This window comes from Lactuca virosa, chromosome 5 (genome assembly GCF_052849685.1).
Source record: "Lactuca virosa cultivar CGN04683 chromosome 5, Lactuca_virosa_CGN04683_v6, whole genome shotgun sequence".
Classification (NCBI taxonomy): domain Eukaryota; kingdom Viridiplantae; phylum Streptophyta; class Magnoliopsida; order Asterales; family Asteraceae; genus Lactuca; species Lactuca virosa.
Window position 1 is genome coordinate 464235772 of NC_136430.1, and position 6909 is coordinate 464242680.

General features: G+C 32.0%; 1 long non-coding RNA gene across 1 annotated transcript; it reads left to right on the top strand.

Moving 5' to 3' along the window:
- The first annotated feature begins 2641 nt into the window (after positions 1 to 2641).
- On the top strand, positions 2642 to 3871 carry LOC145114651 (uncharacterized). Its single transcript, XR_013711128.1, has 3 exons — positions 2642 to 2876; positions 3327 to 3453; positions 3741 to 3871. It is a non-coding gene; the product is annotated as an uncharacterized LOC145114651 (long non-coding RNA).
- Positions 3872 to 6909: the final 3038 nt, after the last annotated feature.

The following is a 6909-nucleotide window of genomic DNA, read 5'->3' on the forward strand; positions in this document are numbered from 1 at the left end:
CCAAACTTCATCCACACACTGAGAAAACATTTTTAAGGGTAAAGTTTCCAACTTTACCCGCTCTTAGTCCTTCTTAATGAGTTTAGCTCAAACCCTAACTCTCTAGAACTTAGATCTTGGTCCACAAGCCATAATACCCTAAACCAAGGCACATTATACTAGATCTAGGCTTTGAACATTAGTTGGACACGTAAAGTTCCAAGCTTTCCTTCCATGCATGGTCTTTTAGGGATAAAAAGGCCATATAAATTCTTATAAGATTGCATGGGGCTTCTATGGTCATAAAGTTTGCATCTTTATGCCATAGAACCCTTCCTAGATCCCAAATCTGAAATATAAGTCACCTGGGACGTCCAAATCCCAAAGGTCAAGGTTCTTGAACCAAAACCCTCATAAAGTGGAAGTAAATAGATCTAAGAAAGGAATGATCACGTTAGAGACTTGATTACCAGGAAATGTAGCAAATGGAGTGTAGCTTCTGGATCTACTCCTTCCCTCTTGAGCCTTCTATCTTATTCTTCTTCCACAAGCTTCAAAAATGCACAAAGATCACTCAAAATGGCTCACACACTCAAGGAAAGCTCTAGGGTTTCGTGGATAAGGTTTTGGAACAAGGAGGCTGTAAATGAGGCCAAGAGGTGGGGATTAAGATGCTTAAATAGGGTGCAAAACCCCGACATTTGGGTTTCACTTTGTCAGGCCTACTCGCCGAGTCCAGAGCTCTTGACTCGTCGAGTAGGTGGCTGAATCCCGCGTCCAATACTAACTTCTACTCGACGAGTCTGGGGCTTCCAACTCGTCGAGTAGCCTTTCAAACAAGAATAATTTGTAAATAAATGCGTACCAGAGTCCGGGTGTTATAGTTTGTGCAGAAATAGTCAACAAAAGACTCATCTATTCCGGAGAATTACTTTAAACTTACTTAAGACCCGGGAAACATCAAGTCAAAGCAACGTGCGAATACTTATTCAAGAGGATCTTGGAAATATCAAACTTTTAGTTATTCGGATTAGACTATAAATACACATGTATAATTCACACTACACACACATCCAGAGCTACTGAAACACTTTTACTCGTATTCTCATTATCATTTTAGTAATTTTCATTCAAATCAATAAAATCAAACAAGACAGGTAATCATTATCACCTCCTAAGGTTTTATGTCGGAGATCCTATCAACAAGGCAGGTGATCATTATCACCTTCTAAGGTTTTATGCCGGAAATCCTATCAAGGATCAAGGACTTTCCTTGTAAACAACTTGTGTTATTTTGATCTCAGTTCGATACTCATATTAGTCACAACACCACAATATCTAATACAATTTGAATTATATTCATTTGTTCGATTTTTTTTACCAAAACAACTCTAATGAATAAAAAATTTCTTGCCACGTATGACATGTCACACTTTCATTCATTTTGCTATGTCATTTTGTGGTTATTTTAAATTAATTTTTTTCCACATTTAATTTTATGGGTTTTTTTTTTTCGTTTTATTAAATTCCACATCGTATTTAAATATACTAATTGCAATACATGTAATAATAAATGTATATCAATTTCATTAGGTTGAAAGGAATGATAACATGTTTAGCATGTTGCTACATCGGATTTTTTTCATGCCATGACAGATTTTTTTTGAAGCCACATAGGCTAGAGGGAATGCTATCATCAAAGTTGTAAAAAGATAAAGGGTGGTGGTGTGTTGGTTTAATATATTTTAGACAAAATTTTACAATTGGTCCCTGTGGTTTACATAATATCGCACTTTGAGGACTTCCTAGCAAAAAATCACGCGAATGGTCCTTAAGGTTTTGTTTCATTGCGCGATTAGTCCTTGACCCTAACCCCGTCACTTTTGTACCGTTAGTGAAGGGGTAGATTTGTCTTTTCATCTTGTTGTGCATCAGAGTATATAATCACTTGTTTGGAATATATTAGAGAATACCTCACAAAGAGAATAGTAAATGTTCATAAGGTGCTAGACAAATACAAATGTTCTTTAAGTACAACTGCAACAACAATCTTAGAACACAATAAGACAGAGGCAAATAAGATGAGGGTTCTATTTAGTGGAGCTGATAAATATCAAGTGACTGGGTACAAAAGTGACGGGGGTTAGGGTCAAGGACCAATCGCGCAATGAAACGAAACCTTAAGGACCATTCGCGTGATTTTTTGCTAGGAAGTCCTCAAAGTGCGATATTATGTAAACCACAGGGACCAATTGTGAAATTTTGTCTAGATTTTATTTTGAAAAAAAAAAAGAAAAAAAAATCAATCAATCAAAAGTCATCATCTAATTTTCTCTATCCTCTCTCCTATCTCTATGCAGCTTGCGAGCTCCTCCTAACGTCCCTTAGCGCAAGGCAGGGGGTGGTGTAGTGCATGGCGAGTGGTAACACATCCCACTCCTTTAAGCGTTAATAAAACTTTCATTTTAATTTTAAAACTCTAAATTAAATCTCAATTATTTTATTTATTTATTTATTTACACTTAAAAGATAAATAAATAAATAAATAGTTCGGTTAAATATTTTTATCATATTACTTATAGATTTAAATTTTTAAAAGTATTAGCCTTTATATTCTTGAACAAATCAATGAATGTGATACAGTCTAATAATAAATGTATCGGCTAAATGGGTATAAAACCTAAAGTACTCAAACCCTATCCCCATTTATGGCATTTGACGGACGATTACAAACAAACTCGTTCTAGCCCATTGCCTTCTATTGACAGTCAACTGGTTGCCTTCAGCCATTCGACGCCTTCTTCTTTACCTCGTTCCTTTCTGCTGTCTCAGGTCGTCCGTGCTTCGTCGTCTTCTTCTGTTGTTGGTCGCTCTCTTCCCTTTGATCACGATTAAAGGTAGGCATTATTTTTACGGACTTTAAATGAGAGTCATGAAAAAATGTTTTCCGCAGAGATATGTTTTTGGCTGTATATTTTATAGATCTGTTCTTAAAAACTGTTGGTTTCAGATTGTAGCCTTGTGTTTGATTTCTTTTTGATTTTATTTTTGTTCTTGGTCACGAGATTGTTGACTGCGTCGCTTATTTTTGGTTGAATCTTGGAAGTACAAGCAGGAAACCTTATTCTTTCTGAGTATTTTTCAAACTGGTAGAGGCGGTTATAGTTTAAATAATAATAATGCATTCAGAGCTTAGAACTACGCAATCATTGTTCTCAGCTTGCACAACCATTGGTTGTTAATTAATTGCTATGCTAGGTATTGAATTTGAACAAAATTTACATCGACCTATGCATATGAATAATGTTGTGTTTAAAATCAGAAATTAAAATGTAACTTTTCTGCAGTTTTGGGTTGTGAACACTGCTGTGCTTAGTAAGCTAGTATCTGCTCCTTATCTTGTGGACATAGAAGGCTAGTATCTCAATAGGCATCATAATATGCACAATAAATTTGCCATGGGCATGGACATGGGTATGGCTTTCATTCTATGTTTTTCTATGGGTATGGCTTTCATTCTATGTTTTTCTAAGTTTAGAACGTGACAGTTCATAGTTAATGTTAATCTCATTCAATGTTGGATAATAGATTGATGATACTATACTAGATGTGATCGCAATAAATAATAGATGTGGGGAACTAGAAGCACTGACCCGAACCATTAACACCTTCCTTCACTTTTACACTCATCCTCCATACAATAAATTGTTTGTGGGAAGCTATTTTTCACGTTAATTAAGCCTTGTTGATTGTGTAGCTAGGTTTCTTTCTTACAATGGATGAGAAGCAGCAGATTGTGGTCAAAGCGAGACTCAGTCTTGGATCGGAAAATCATTCTGTTGAAGGGTGCAAGGGGGGGATGGTTTCAGAACAGGTGGTACATGTGAAAGGGGAATGTATGTCCATATTCAAGGAATTTATTACCAAACATAATGTTCCAAATGATGTCCCAGATCCAGATGAAATAGTGTCATCTGAAGATGATGAGACTCCTTCCCCTGTTGTCAAGTCAAAGAAGATTAGAAGAGAAAGTAATTGATTAAGAGAGGCCAGCACAGGTCAAGTCAATTTAACAAGATTGGAAGCAGAAGAGATAATAACTTTGGTTATTCTTGATTTGGATGTTGTGGAGATTCAGGTAGATTTAAAGGACATGTGATTATTGTCTTGTAAACTTTTTTGTTGTTGGAAGTCAAAAAACTTTGATCTTGGCTTGTGGTGTTTGGGATGTGTTATATGTTATACTAGTTGATTACAAGAGGGGTTATTGATTACAAAATATACCAGAAATTTATCCAAAATAAAACATTTTTTCAAGAGGGGTTATTGATTACAATTACAAATTACAAGATAAGGGAATGACAAAGAAAGGTAGAAAACATAAACGTCAAACCAAGGTGGTCGAGGCTTGCGTCGAGAACTGATTATCTTAAAACAAATTTGCTTCCTTGCGTTTCTTTTGCAATATACAATAGTCAGAGTATTGGATTTGAACCAACCCTTGTGATATGGTTAATCGCGTCTCCCTTTGCTATGGATCTGGTATCAATCGTGCTTCTCCAAGATGTGCAAGGTGTGTTTTGTAATAAAACCAAATTTATATTTCATTCCAAGTTCTATATTTCATTTTCTAAGTTTTATATTTCACTAGACGAATTCACGCCCATTGCGCAGCGAAGATTAAAAATATATTGTTAAAAATTTTGAAAAATATATGTTTAAAATGGTTATGTTATCGACATTAACATTGAGATAATATTTTTACAATAATATATATATATATATATATATATATATATATATATATATATATATATATAATCTCTATTATTTTGAACAATAATATTCATTGATATCAACCAACATTCCTCATTAATAGAATTAAATATAATTATCTATTTAGTATTATTTTTAACAATTATTATTATGGATTAATTATATTTTTACTTATGCGATCATTTTCTAATTTCAATAATGATGTTCATTTAAAATACAATTAATTTATAGCTAAATGTAATTTATAATTTGATGTTATTATCATTTAAAATTGTTATTCATTAGTTTTAAACCACTTATTATTAATAATAAGTTAAAGAAGATTTTTAAGAAACACTTAATATTATTATTAAAATGTAAAACATACACTAAATAATAAAGTGATAACATAGACAATTTGCATTTCAAAAGAGACTTGCATGGATAATATGACATATCCATGTAATTTGATTTTATTATTTGTAATTATTGCTTATTAATTTTAAAACCACTTGTTATTATTAATAAGTGAAAGAAACTTTTAAAAAACACTTATTGTTATAATTAAAATGTTAAACATATACTAAAATATAAAGTGATAGGATAGACAATTTGCATTTTAAAAAATGTTTACATGGATAATATGGATAATATGATATATCCATGATTTTTAATTAATTATTGTTTTGAAGCAACATGAACATACAAACATGTATACAATAGTTAATTAAATATTATATATATCATCTTCCATAACATATGATCGATAACATGAATCTAATCTAATTTACATTAAATTCAACCACAACATACAATGATATTCTTAAAAGAATACTTAAATCAAGAAAATACAAAAAAGAATTTGTATATAACAAACTTACAAATTAAAAACTTCAACATAATAACATGGCTCGAAAATTTGTTCAAAGCCCTCAAACCAACACAAAAAACTTTAAACTTGTTTTCTTTGTGAATTTTGTATGTGATTTGTATTTGTGTGTCTACTAAAAAAGATTAACCTTTTTATAGTAGAGTATCCATTAATTGTTTATTAAATATATTATATAAGTTATAAAACCTTTGAATTGTTAATAATTATTAAGAGACTTTTGAGTGATATTCATTAAAATAGAAGGTTTCAAATGCATGAGGTGTTTGCAAATTTTTATAGGGGTTTCAAATGCATGAGGTTCAAGGAAAAATACTAACTTTATAAGTATGTATGATTCCAAATATCTTATTTTGAGGGCCGATATTGTTGTAACACACAATGGTCATATAATTAATTATCTAAAACTCGGGAATACCTTATTTTGAGGGCCGATATTGTTGTAACACACAATGGTCATATAATTGATTATCTAAAACTCTCAGTCTTTAAGTTCGTATTACGCAAGATTTGATTTTTATTAATCCTAATGGTTAAGGATTAAATTATGTATAGAATGGTCATCTAATACATACACAAATTAAATTTCATAACTTTATTTACTAGGTTTTGGTCAACCACTAGTCACAATTATTTTAATATCACAAAACAATAAGCAATACAATAACGATCTTTAACACGTGTGGATCTTCACTCAAACTTGGCAAAATAAATTAAACAAGTATAAATAATCCAAATAGAAAATTAAACCATAATCTCAACGATTTATCTAGTTTAATCACAAAGCAAAAAGGTTTATGTAACGTCCCATTTTCACGGCCAAATTTTTTATTTTTAAATTAGGTAATAACATTGTTTCCAAAAAACCAAGTCATAAAAACCGTAAGTATCAAAATACAGTCATCCCAAAATCAGAGTATCATAATAATGCAGAATCAAAAAAGTTGTCGATAAGTGTGTATAGTCAAGCCTTCGTCTTTCCATGATCATCCGAAGTACCTGAAACACATTTAAATCCACAATTGTAAAGCACGAAACTTAGTGAGTTCCCCAAAATATCACATACAACACATTGTTAAGTTTAATAGTGTTGTGTCAAATGTCTGCATAGTATAGTTTGTTTTATTCCGGTTTGGGCCTGTCCATTTTCGGACCCACTTAGTTATTTAGACTATATATATTGTGCATGCATGTAACATTAGGGTTAACGCTTGAAACCCTAATTGCCGTTTGTACGCTCTAACAGAGAAGTTCTTGTGAACTCTTCTAGAGTCGATTAATCAAAG